The 13,518-nt window shown below is 39.5% G+C and overlaps 1 pseudogene; it reads right to left on the bottom strand.

Annotated features, from left to right (window-relative positions):
- Positions 1-8,209, bottom strand: part of LOC140015917 (ATP synthase subunit alpha, chloroplastic-like) — a 57,721-nt pseudogene extending 49,512 nt beyond the window's left edge.
- Between the last annotated feature and the right edge of the window lie 5,309 nt (positions 8,210-13,518).

Below are 13,518 nucleotides of genomic sequence, written 5' to 3' on the forward strand. Positions count from 1 at the left end.
AGATATAGATGGTGTTGTTGTCGTAGATTATGGATGGAGCTCTCGAGGGGGAAAAGCTCTTCGTGAGTTATTTTTGTACTCGTGACCTAGTCTGTCTATAGTGCTTTCGGATGATTCCGCTACTTTCATGGATCTCTCATATTTGTATCTACTTGACTACTACTGTGTGACTGGTTCAGTCTAGTTGTGTGTATATATGTTTTGCTCTGTGTGTACCTCTTGTTATTTGCTGATGCTTATAATTATCTTTAATATTATCTTTGCACCTCGACCCTAGATTGACTTAGATTCATGGAGGGCACACGTAGTGGCCGAGAATGTGGGCGCGGGCGTAGGCAACCCACGCCGGACAGAGGTGCTGGGGAAACCTCATATGGACCAAACCCTGAACCTAGGATTGACCCCAACGTCCAAATAGCTGCTGCCATGCAGCAAATGACTGATTTGCTAACCCAAGTAGTGCACCAACAGGGTCAAAACCCTAACCCCAACCCTGGGAACCCTGGTAATCACATAGAGGGCGAGGATAGAGCCCTTGAGAGATTTCAAAAGTTCTCCCCACCCAAATTTCTCGGAGGCCCTGATCCTGACGTGGCTGAGAGGTGGCTGGAGATGATGATCGATATTTTTGCTGCATTACATTACACTGAGGAGAGACAGGTGACATTTGCTGTCTTTCAACTAGAGGGAGTTGCCCGTTCCTGGTGAAATGTCATTCGAATGAAGTGGGAAAGAGAACAAATCCCGAGGACGTGGGCGAACTTTATGAGAGAATTTAATGCCAAGTTTTTCCCTCCTCTAATCCAAGAAAAGAAGGAAGATGAATTCATTCGGCTTCGCCAAGGAACTCAAACCGTAGCCGAGTATGAGAGTCAATTCACTCGGTTGTCTAAGTTTGCGCCCGAACTGATTGTAACCGAACAAAGACGGATAAGGCGATTCATCCAAGGATTAAATGCTGAAATTCAGAAGGATCTGGCAGTAGCCGAACTTAATGCCTTTAGTGATGCGGTGGAGAAGGCCCAGCGAGTTGAAACTGCGAGGTTACAAGTTAGGAACTTCCAAGCCAAAAAAAGGGGCTTTCCTGGGAGCAGCTCGGAACAGGAAGATAAGAGGACACCCCCTAAGAGTGGAAAAGGAAACGGGGAAGTACGACAACCGGGGGTGGCCAATGGTGTCTCACCGGGAGGATCGGTCACTGCTACTCGAGGTCCCTGTGGATATTGCGGAGGGCCAAATCACACGGAGGCAAATTGTTGGAAGAAAGAAGGAAAATGCCTGCGCTATGATAGCGCCGAACATTGAATTGCTAACTGTCCAGCACGACTGCGCGAAGGGAGAGGGACTCCGCCACCAACCAAAACCAACGCTCAGTAACCAGCCAAGACCAACCCTGGACAGTTGAAAGGAGAAGGGACTGGAGCGAAAGTACTGGCTCGAGTATATTTCCTGGAGCATCATCAGGTCCCTGACTCATCTGAGAACGTAGAAGGTATGATCCATTGGTTACCTCGGATTTTGACAGATCCCAATGATAAGAAAATTTCGAGGACGAAATTTCTTTAAGAGGGAGAGAGTGTGAGAACCCATAACTTTTCAAATTTTTAGGTTTTATTATCTTTAATGGCGTGTTTTCTGCATTTTCTTTCTTAGGAAAAATTTCTAGATAATTTTTATGAGTAAATAGAGTTTTTAGGTGATTTTTCTAGTATCGAATAGTTTTTGAGAAATTAAGAGCGTATATCGGATGTGGGACCCACTAGTGCGAAAAGTTCGGAAATATTCGGCCAACTAAGTTAAATTTTGGATACTGAAATTAATTGATCGGGTGTTAAGAGATAATTAGAGGTTGATATATGGATTGATGTGAGAGGGAACAAAAGGATATGTATGCATTTAATGAGGTGACAAGTGTCACCATTTGGTTGGTGGAACTTTATGAACACTATTCATGGTCTTACCAATTGACCAAATAAATCAAAAAATTACCAAAATTCACTTCATTTTCCAAGCTATTGAAGCCAGCTCTCTCAAGCAAGAAAGAAAGAAAATCCCTCCAAATTCCTAGCTCTAATCTTGCTCAAATTCAATAATCCAACCGTTTAATCTTGCAATTACTCCATAAAATCTCTTCACTTAGTGTTTGTGAGTTGTTTGGAAGGCTAAAGGAATTAGTTGCTCTCTCTCTTGTGTTGCCAAGGTGAGTAGTTAAGGACCCCTCTCCTCCCTCTAATGATGTTCAATTCATGATTGGTGGTAGTATAAGATGCAAATTATGGATTATATCTTGATTTGTGGTTGAATTGATGAAGTTTTGTAATTATTGGAGATTTTTCTGTTTTCATATGAATATAATTATGTGGTCATGTATGATGATTGGAAATGATATTTGAGGAATCTAGAAGGTGGAAAAAGTGGTTAATTGCAAGCAATTTCTGTTTTGGAAGAAATTTTGGAAAGCTAGGGTTTCATGTTCTTACATTCTGCCCGGCACTGTAGCTTATAGTTAGAGGCCGAATTTGTGACGCCCCACATCTCCCTAAGGCGGACCAAAGGGTATCCGCGGAAGCCTGCCCAACTCTCACCAGGACTCAAGCAATTCCATTCAATTTAAAACCGAACTAAACACTTCGATGAGAGCAACATGAATACAATAATGCGGAAGCGTTCAAGCTTAACAAGTCACTTAATGTATAACCAGTACATCGGATAATCATAACACGACTTAAATTCAAAGTACACGTCAGGGCCCAAACTTTTCAAGTTTACAATATCCAAAAGTACAACCCAAACCAGGGCCTAGTCAAAATATATAACAGGAGTCTTAACAAAAGTACAACGGATGGTTTCTCCATATTTCTCCAAGATTCGGTCCTATTAAGGAAAACAAAACTATAGGGTGAGCTAAACGCTCGTGAGGCCAAGAACACACATGCAAGCACTTTGTCAAATATCAATCCCAAATTCAATAAATAAAATCACGTCTTTTCAACAATCAATCATTCAAACAGGAAAAGTAATCAGAAACAATTCAAGGATATAGTAGCTCTCAGGAGCTAAATTCCACTCGCTCTGCCGATGACATTCGTATACCTTCCCGCATTGACCCTCCTGTCAACCAGGTCGGTATTTCCATTTCCGTAGATCACCACTTACTTCCCTCCATCCACCATACACCCCAAGGGCCCACAAGTTTATTATAAGGCGATACTCCACGAGTATGCCAAGCAAGACCTCTCATTAGGTCGAGCTTATATATATCTCATGGCTCGCCCAAGTCCCCGACCAAGCCCATTGCTGGCTCGAGTCTAAGGACGGCCTATGAGTTTGGGCGTCCCCCATTCATTTGAAAGTCGAGGAGGTTCACTCCAACGACGCAAGCATTCATGACATAACATTGCATTTCATTCATTCATTACATTTCATTCGTTCATTTGAAATTAGAACGAGTGCGATAAAGTACGCACCGCCCTTATTATTAAAACTTCCAACAAATACCACAAATAAGCAAGTATCAAAATTCACACACTTGACACTCGCCGAGCAATTCAATAAGAATTATTTTCTGGGAGTTCAAGTGTCCACTGTGAGATCCTCTTGAAGGTCTCCTTGTGCGCCTGGCAATTAACAGTGGATAATCACACAATTAACCCACTTATCAAGAAGATTGTACACTAGTACAATCTAAGGATTATTTCGCAAAAAGGAACCTCAATTACACGTAAATCGAGGTTCAACTTGTCTTGTATTATGTACAATATTATTTGAGTTTTTATCATGAAAATCGTGAGCAAAACGTTTAAGAATATTAAAAGAATAAAGAGTTCTTGAAAAACTCTATTTCTTTGAAATTGGAAAATTTTCAGTTTTATTATGAATTTTTGAAAAATCATAACTCGCTCGGTATAAGTCGAGAATTGGAAAACTTTATACCGTTGGAAACCTTTTAGAAAGTACTATAAGTTCCTAGAAGACACTTTTCTATGAATCGAAGTGAAAAGTGTTCAAAAATGAGCTTGAAGGTGCAGGATTGGTTTACATGGCAGAATTAAGTTGGATTTCGGCCAACTTTGGAAATTCGGCACGATTCACACGTTGCAAACCGGCCTCTGAAATTTGCAGCTCAATTAGTGTTACAAGTGAGGTTTGTAACAAAACAAGCGGATCAAGGATTGGAGTTTCGAGTACCGAGATACGGTAGCCCGAAGTTTGGGAAATTCAAGACTGGAGAAGAATTTCCAGATTTGAACCTCCAACATGAGGAATTTAATTGGTTATCGAAACGAACCTGGATTGGTACCAAAATTGGCAGTATTTTACTACCACATGAAAGGTACCGCTCTATCAAATTTCAGGGAAAAATACCTTCGGTAAGATAGTTAATTAGTCAACCAAAGTTCGGGAAAATTATAAGGCAATCTGCCTTGAGACTTTCATTACCCATTTCAAAACGTTTAATCAAGCAAACTATCCAATCATGGTTCATTTGTGAAATAAAGGCCTAAGAAACATCCATAATGCCTTTGGTAAGTGTTTAGTATCAAGAACATCAATTAACAAGTTCACTCCAAGATCTTGTTCCAAACCAGTCCGACATTAGGGTTTTTCCAAAACAGAGCAGTCCACTTGTTTTGGTCACAATTCAGTCAATATAACTCAAAATCGAGCATGGCTTATGCCTTTGGAAAATACATTCATAGGGTTAAAATATCACAGAAGAAATCGTTCCCAAATTCGGCACCCATCTGGTTCAAAATCGGGCATCAAGTTGCTGCCTGAACACTTCATTCCAGATGAACAGAGCAACAGGACAGCGAAATTAAAACATTTGGTTCGGCTTGCTCACAAAGAATCAGAACTTGCATTATATACCAAATTAAATCCAGGAATGTCTAGTTTCCAACGCCACCAACGGCACATGATTTCGACATCCGAGGACAGAGTTATAGCCAAAATACTACCACTGGTCAGAATCATACGCGAACAGTTTTCCAGATTTGCTAGTTTCTTAAGAAAAATTCATTTGCTCAATCAAACCTCAATATTTTCCAATGAAAATTTTCACACATCAAATACATCTTATAAACATCCAATTCAAGCTGTTAGACCATTAAAATTCGGCCTCAAAATGGCCGAACATGGCAGGGGCAAAATCGGAAGTTTTTGCTTCTTACACCCAATGAAGTTTCTACTAATTACCCACCACTAATGCATCATTATAACCACTAAACCAACAATATAATCACCATCAATCATCAAATCAGCAACAACAACCCAAGTGTGGGAATTCAAAGAGCCCACAATCACATTTTTACACCATACACAAGCTAACCAAATGCATGCATGAACTTAACAAGGTAAGATAGCTTCCAAACTTCAAGTTTCCAAGAGTGGATCATCACTTACTTTGGGTTGATGTTCAGCAGAATTTTCGGCCCTCTATTACCCCAGAAAAACCGTGATTTCCAGCCCTTGTTTGCAGCTCAAAATGATCCTCAAGTGTCAAGCTAGGTGTGGTGCAAGTTTGGTTGAATTTGGAGATGATTTGGGGTGGTTTTGAGTGAATTTTGTGAGCAGAAATTTTGAAGCAAATGAGTTGGAGAGAGGAGGGTGTTTGGTCGGCTGTCTTGAGAGGAGGAGAGAGAGTGATCAGACTTTCCTTTAGCTTCCAAGAGAAGGTGAAATAAGTGGTGGAAATTCACCCAAAAGTCAACTCTCATTAGGGGCCGTTTGGTGCGATTACGGCTCGATTTTCTCGCGCGTTTGGTTCGCTAGTGCACTAAACCTCCAATGCCTTAATATTCATGTAAGTATTATTCACTCTTAATTGTCCCGAAATAAGGGTCTAAAGTCCCTCAAATAAAGTCGCGCGTGTGAAAACGCGTACCGTCAAATTTAACGTTATAACGCGAAACTTCCGAGAAATTCTTATAACGATTGCACTACTAACTATCACTTGAGTATTTATTCATAAGATTACCTATTTTAGGTCCATTGTATAAGTCTCCAATATTCCAAGCTTATTGTGCTACTACGCGGATAAAATCTCCAAGTACTATTCACTATTTTTACTAAACGCGCTCTAGGAAATTAATTTTCGAAACGAATCATTTTAAAAATATAACGAAGTTATATTACCATGTATTTAAGTCTAATAAGACTAGAAAATATTCCTTGGAATAAAAATCCAATTAAATAATTTATTAAGCCATAAATTAGGCATAAAATAATAGTTTTTGCGAGTCCTCACAGAATTGGCCTTGGGTTAAAACATGACAGTTGTAGGGAATGATATTTTAGAGGTTCCTACAAAATTTCAGGTCAATTAGAGTAGCGTAGCTTGAGAAAAGATGGAATTACCCTTGCTGCCCTGGTTTTACCCGAATTTGGGAATTGTTTCTGTAATGGGTTATTTTGGTTGGGAATGCTTTAGAATTGGTTGTTGAGGTCTTCTTATGTATTGTAGCTATGTTTCTTAGATTTCGGATGGCTTTGGAATTACCGGATTTGGACTTAGGTAGGCTGACTTATGATGTTTGAACCAGAATGCGTTCTGTGAATCTGTTTTTCCGGTTCTGGTGTAGTATCTTGCATTTTTGGCCTGGTTACACTCAAAACTGGGCTGAGTGACCTTCTACAATATTGTAACCCTATATCTTAGCTTTGAAACGGTGGGTCTTTTACCTTCATCCGATAATCGTAGTGCCATTGGTACCAAAACCGCATAATGACGTCAAAAACTATTGTTTTTCGGGTTAACGCTTAACTACATTTCCGGATTTTTCTGGTTTCCTCTAATGCTTATGTATGCTTATGGAGCTCTATTTTGGTGGTATCTGGAATTGGTTTATGACTTTAAGCTTAGTGAACGGCTTTTGGAAATGAGATTATTTTTGTATGAGATATTGGGACTGATTTGAGGAAATAATGAAGCCATTAATGGCTGGAAAATAGGTAAACACAAGGGACTTGCTGCCGAAATTTTTACTTGAAGGCTAGTTGGATTTACTTGTGACTTGAGCGAAGGGTTTTAGGGTTGTTCATGTTTTGATACCATCCGCTACCTTTTTCTCCAATTTCATTGTTATTTCTTTGCACTGGTAGCTAATGTGATCAGGCACATGACTTATAGTTAAGTCTTAGTTATGCATTTCGTGTACTGGATTCGTGAAAGTGGGAACCATAATTGTTTCACCTTGGTTATTTTAGGGTTTTTTGGTGACTAAAGCCCAAACTTTTGAGGTATCTGTACTGACACCGGTGAGTATACCACTCCTCTCCATTGCTGTTTAACTTGATTTCTACCCTGCAATATGTGATTTAAATGACTGCACTATCTGTTTAATTTTTTTGAGATGAGGGTGTACTTTATCACACTCGTTCTCTTGTCTGTTCATATGCCAATTTTGGTGCGAATCTGAATCTGTATCTGTATCTGTTCGGACGTCGTTTGGAAACTTGTATCCAACGACCTTTCTGTGACCTCTGAGCTCAACCCCCGTGGCAAGTTACTCGAGTCGGGCCGGCAAGGGGCTGGTCGATTAGATAATGAACCACGGTAGTCTGTTTTGGGATCTTTGGGTATTGAGACCCTTGATTCCGGTATACTCGAGTATTACCATTTCTGATCTGATTGGATTGCGGGCCCGGTAGGGGTATGTGAGATGGAAGGAATCAGAGAAAGTGGTTATCTGTTCTTCTACTGCAAGAGGGGCTGCTTGGGATTGCTTAAGCAATTCACGTAATCGTTGACCTCTTGCCAATTGATTCTGAGTAGCTTTATCGAGATCAGAGGCAAATTGTGCAAAAGCTTCTAATTCTGCAAATTGCGCCAGTTCCAACTTTAATTTACCAGCTACTTGTTTCATGGCTTTAATTTGAGCGGCAGACCCGACTCTGGAAACGGAGATACCCACATTAATAGCAGGCCTGATTCCAGCATTGAATAGATCGGCGGATAGGAAAATTTGTCCATCGGTAATGGAAATTACATTAGTAGGAATATAAGCCGAAACATCTCCCGATTGAGTTTCAACTATTGGCAGGGCGGTCATACTTCCTTCACCTAAATTCGAACTTGATTTAGCGGCTCTTTTCAAAAGGCGTGAGTGCAAATAAAAAACATCCCCCGGATAAGCTTCGCGCCCAGGCGGTCTTCGTAATAGAAGAGACATTTGGCGATAAGCTTGCGCTTGTTTGGAGGGATCATCGTAAATAATTGAAGTGTGTTGTTCGCGGTACATGTATAGGTTACTCCTTTAGCGTTGACGGAGTGTCAACTAATATTTTGATCAAGCTTCGGTGACGCGAATGGGAATTTGGCTCCTGAGAGCCACCTGTATCCTTCCTATTTGAATCATTGGTTCTTTTACTTACATCTGGCATGTGTACCTGATTTGTTAAATGTGAAATGCCATGATTTTACTGCTATGTGTCTGGCACATCATTGAGTGCAAGCTCACCCCCTTTCTGTTCCTTTTGTTTTTCCTTACAGGAAAATAAATTCCTTTGGACTGGATTTGATAGTTGGTTGCCGAATTGAGCTAGATGGACATATCTTTTGTGTAGCTCATTGATTGAAACCCTAAATGTACTTTTGGGTCCGTTTCTCTTTCGATTTGGCAAACCGTACCTGTATTCACTTTTGACTAACTTTTGTATGCCCCTTTGGGTTGTAAATGCTTAATTCGAGATGTGAATTTTGCTCGACGTTTGGTTGGGTTCTGACGTGTCGGTTACTATTTATGGCCGATTCCGATTTCATTTTTTTATTTGACATTTTAACTTGTTTACGCGCTGTTGTAAGCTCCGGAACGTTAGACCACTTTAAACTGAACCGTTAGTCCTGGCGAGAGCTGGGCAGGTAGTTCGCTAACCCCTTTGGTTCGCCTTAGGGGAATGTGGGGCCGTCACATGAATCATCAGAGGTAGTAGAAGGTACGATTCGTGTTTTCCATTGTTTAGCTAAATTTTGGTTACGGTGAGATCTGGGACCTAGAAACGGATATGCAAGGAAAATACCCTGAGCTATTTACGGATAAATGTATGAATTTCGAGAATGAAATGCTTTTGAGAAGGAGAAAGTGTGAGGACTCACAAAAATCTTTCTATTTTCTTAAAATTTTCTTTTATTTTGTATAAATTACTTTCTAATATCTTTACTTCTAATATCTTTACTACTCATTTACCTCCCCAATGGTTAGAATAAAGAATAGAATTAAGTGTTTTCCCTTTTCTTTTATAGTTAGGGTAAACTAGGGTTTTTATGTCTTATGGTAGTGTGACTAATCGGTACGGAGTGTGTACTAAATTTGGTGGTTAAGAGTGAGTTTTAGACAAGAAACAGTGTGGGATTAGAAGTGACAATATTAAGTTAGGGAATCATACATGAAAACCCTAGTACACGCGATTTAGGGAAAAACGGTGTGAACCGACATGCACCGTTCACTACCGATTGAACATACCACTTGATCATCACTTTATTAACTTAAGATCATTGTTGTTAGTGCATAAATATCATCCCCTAATCAGCCAAGAGAGAGAGCCGAAATTCTTGACTAAAAAGAAAGAAGAAAAGAAGAAAAATTGAAGATTTGATCTTGTGGTGACATGTGGAAGCCATCCAACCATTTTTTACCCAAACTAATTCCTATCATCTTGACCTTCTTGAAGCTTCATTCTTCCTTCATTTTCCACCATCTTGGACGAGCTCTTGAGGAAGAAAAAGAGAGAAGAAAACTTCATTTCCATCTTGATTTGTAGCTTAGTTTGAGTGAAAACCAAAAATCTAAACCGATTAACCACTTACTTAGGACTCTTGAAAGCTTTGTGCGCTAAAGTTTTGGAAGGAAAGGTGGCGGATTTCTCTTGCTAGAATCTTGGTGAGGTATTATGGCTGTCCTTCCTATTTCTTTCCCTTAATCTTGTTTAAATTTGTATAGTAATTTATACTCTTGGCTAATGATGGTAATTTAAGTAGTTTTGATAGATATGGTGGATTTTTGAGTTAGGGTTTGAGTTGTTCAGTTGTATTTCTTGTTGTTTAGATAGCATATGATGTTTATAAGCTGGGATAGGGAGTTGGGATGGTGGTTCAAGACATGAATGAGAATGTAAACCTTGAATTCATCAAATTTCCAGCTTTAAAGATTGAACTACCTTGCTTCATCAAATTTCCAGCTTTAAAGATTGAACTACCTTGCTTCTGACCAGCTTCATTTGTCCATGTTAGAGACCGAATTAGGTTTAGGTGAAAACATGAAAGTTGTAGAAAAGGATGTTATATAGCTGTTTGTAAAATTTTAGCTCAATCGGAGCACTGTAGTATGTGAAGAAATGACTGAAATACCCTTGACTGTCAAATGTTCTTTTTCGCGGACAGTTTTGAGTTTTCACATTTTTGGCTTCTTTTTTCACTTTAATCCGTATCAATCACAAAAAGTTTAGCCCTATGTTTTAACTTTTCAACGCATCTGAAAGCACCTCAATCGGAATTGTGTAGCCTGAGTTATTGCCATTTGAATCCAGTGCTGATAATCAAACTGACAAGGAAATTCTGGTTCTGTAATCTGCAAATTCGACCTAGATCAACTATGAACTGGGTTGAGTTGTCTTCATGAAAGTTGTAACCCTTTGTCTTAGCTTAGAAATGGTATAAAGTGCATCCCAATTTGATAAGCGTAGCTTCAGTTGTGACTGAAACGCTAGGAGACATTAAACCTATTATTTTGATATTTGTCGTAAACATTAGTTCCGGTCAATTTGCTAGCATTATTTTGTAATTGAGTGACGTTGAGCCTATTGAAAGGCTATTGTGGTATGGTTATTTTTGTGTGACTTTGGGGCTAAATTGAGAAGAATAATGAAGCCATAAATGGCTGGAAAATAGGTAAACACAAAGGGCGTGCTACCCAAATTTTCACTCGAGGGTTAAGCGTGTGTACTCGCCACTTGAGTGAAGATTTGAGGTCGAATTGAACTTTGATTGTCTATGGTATTCGAATCTTCTTTATAGAGGTATATAAGTTAGAATTCGGCTGAAACTTGTACCCTTGGAAAATGAAAGTAACGACTAATAGAAATACATTTTTCTCGTCACTTCATCTCAAATGGAGATTTCAAAGTTTAATCGCTCCAAAGTTTCAAAGTTTTAAGAGCGAGCATGAGTTTACAAATATTCTCCAAATGAGTTTCAATTACTTGATTCTTATTAAACGAAACGTTTAAGTTTCGAATCTTAGTTGATTTTCAAAACTCGTAAACGATGTTTTATCGCAGATTTGGACTCCCAACAAGGAGTAATACCTGACCATGACCCGTAAAGGCACTACATCTTTGGTGAGTGCTTCCGAATACTTGATTGAATTTGACATTTGTGTTTAATACTTGACCAATGTGATTACATGATATATGAGTGGATTGATAGGGTAAGAGTGTACTTTATCGCACTTGCCCTAATATGATATATTCGTGTTCAATGATTTCAATTGAATTGATATACATGTGTATGAGTTGTATCTTATCTGGAATTCCAGAAACCCTGTGGCTAGTTGGTCGAGTCGAGCTGGCAAGAGCTTGGTCGATTCACTAACGAACCCTGGGTCATTAGTTTTGTCAACTGGAGTGCTATCTCCTCGACTATTCGGTATACTCGAGTATTACCACCAGTGTTTATTGAGGATTTTGGGCCCAATAAGGGGTTTGGTTGGTGGATGGAGATTGTAGTTAACTGGTGCTCTACTGGATTGGTTCCTTTACTTGAAAGTTGACGGAGTGTCAACTACTACTTGATCAAACTCTGGTGAAGCAACGGGAACTTGGCTCTTGAGAGCTATCCGCATCCTTATATTTTGATATGATCGTTAATCATTGGGTTATTGTTTCTTTTGAAAAACTTTTACACTCGCCCATTTTGAGATTTGTTACTTGAAGTGTTATTGCTCACTTTTATGAACTTGTTATGCTCGCTATTTTTCTACTTTGATAATTGTACTTTTAAATAATGGTCAACTTGCTATTTGGAACCTCACTGGATTTGTAGCTCATTCCACACCATTTGTTTTCCTTATAGGGGTACGAGCAAGGCGTGAGACTTGTACAAACTAGTGTGATCTAGTTTTTTTGAATTTTGCAATTGTTCTCGCGCTAACACCCAACTAGGGGTTGATTGTACTTGGATTGTAAACATTTTAATGTATTTGGACATGTATGAGACTTGTAGTTGGATTTGAGTATCAATGTATATGCTAGGTTTGAAATCATTGTTTTATTTCCTTTCTATGGTTGTAAGTTCTTTTCTCAAGTTAAGCATGATTGAGTCCTAGCAAGAGTTGGGCAGGTGGTTCACTAAACCCTAGGGTACGCCCTAGGGAGAGGTGGGGTTGTCACAGCAAAAATCTCAACCATCCTCTCAAACCAATTTTCTGCTACCTCGAGATCAGACGCTCCCTGAAACCTAGGTGGGGCGAATTTCAAGAATCGTACTAGGGCTCTATCCACATCCCTCTCTTGATTCCTAGGCTGGTTAACTGGCTCTGGGCCTTGGCGCTCAACTAAACGTTCGAGAACATCGATTATGTGGTTATGGGCTGCAGCCATTTGGTCATTCCCTTCATTCCTAGGGTTTTGGTTTAGTCCAGTTGCGGATCCCTCGCCTCTCTTGGGAGTGCAGCGTTGCCGAAACCCACACCCACACCCCCGTCCACGTTCTCGCCGATCCATTTAGCAAGATTCTAAGCGCTTAATAAAAGAGGAAAACATAAGCGCATGTATTGAAAAACATGTACACATTGCATGAACACTTTAAATCAAAGTATAGATATTTACATAAGTTAGAAGTCATGTCACATGTCAAGGTATAAACAACAAGTTAATAGTATCAAATACAGGACATAGGCAACTAAGTGCCACAAAATATAGGAGTATATACAGGCAAAATATAAAAAGTCTCACGGCGTGCACCACCCTACTAGGGACAGAACTAGAAGAATCCATGATACCAAACCCCATTATTTGCTAAAACATCAATCACTTCACTTTAATTAAACACAAACATTTCTATATTACTCGCTAAAACATCAAGCACTAAGGTCACATTGCACTTAATACACAATCAAATCCCACAGTCCGGCATCCTAAACTTTTAATCTTAGGATACACTACAAAGATCTGAAGCCTAAATTTTGATACCAATTATGACGACCCCACATTCCCCTAAGGCGAACCAAAGGGTTCGACGGACCGCCTGCCCAACTCTCGTTGGGACTCACTACAATCCTCAAATGATTACATCTAAAATGCCCAAAATGATAATACGACTATAATATTTCATTGTACAAGTACATCCAAGGGTACAAATCTCAAGTCAACTACATCAAGTTTCAAATCTCACAATTCCCAAAGGTCAGTTACAAATATCAAACTATACAAAAGACTAGCCTTCACTAGTATCTTCCAATCACTTCCTTCATGTCGCTCTCCTGTTAAGGGATAACAAATGGAATGGGATGAGCTAACGCT

The sequence above is a fragment of the Coffea arabica genome, chromosome 10c (assembly GCF_036785885.1).
Source record: "Coffea arabica cultivar ET-39 chromosome 10c, Coffea Arabica ET-39 HiFi, whole genome shotgun sequence".
Classification (NCBI taxonomy): Eukaryota; Viridiplantae; Streptophyta; class Magnoliopsida; order Gentianales; family Rubiaceae; genus Coffea; species Coffea arabica.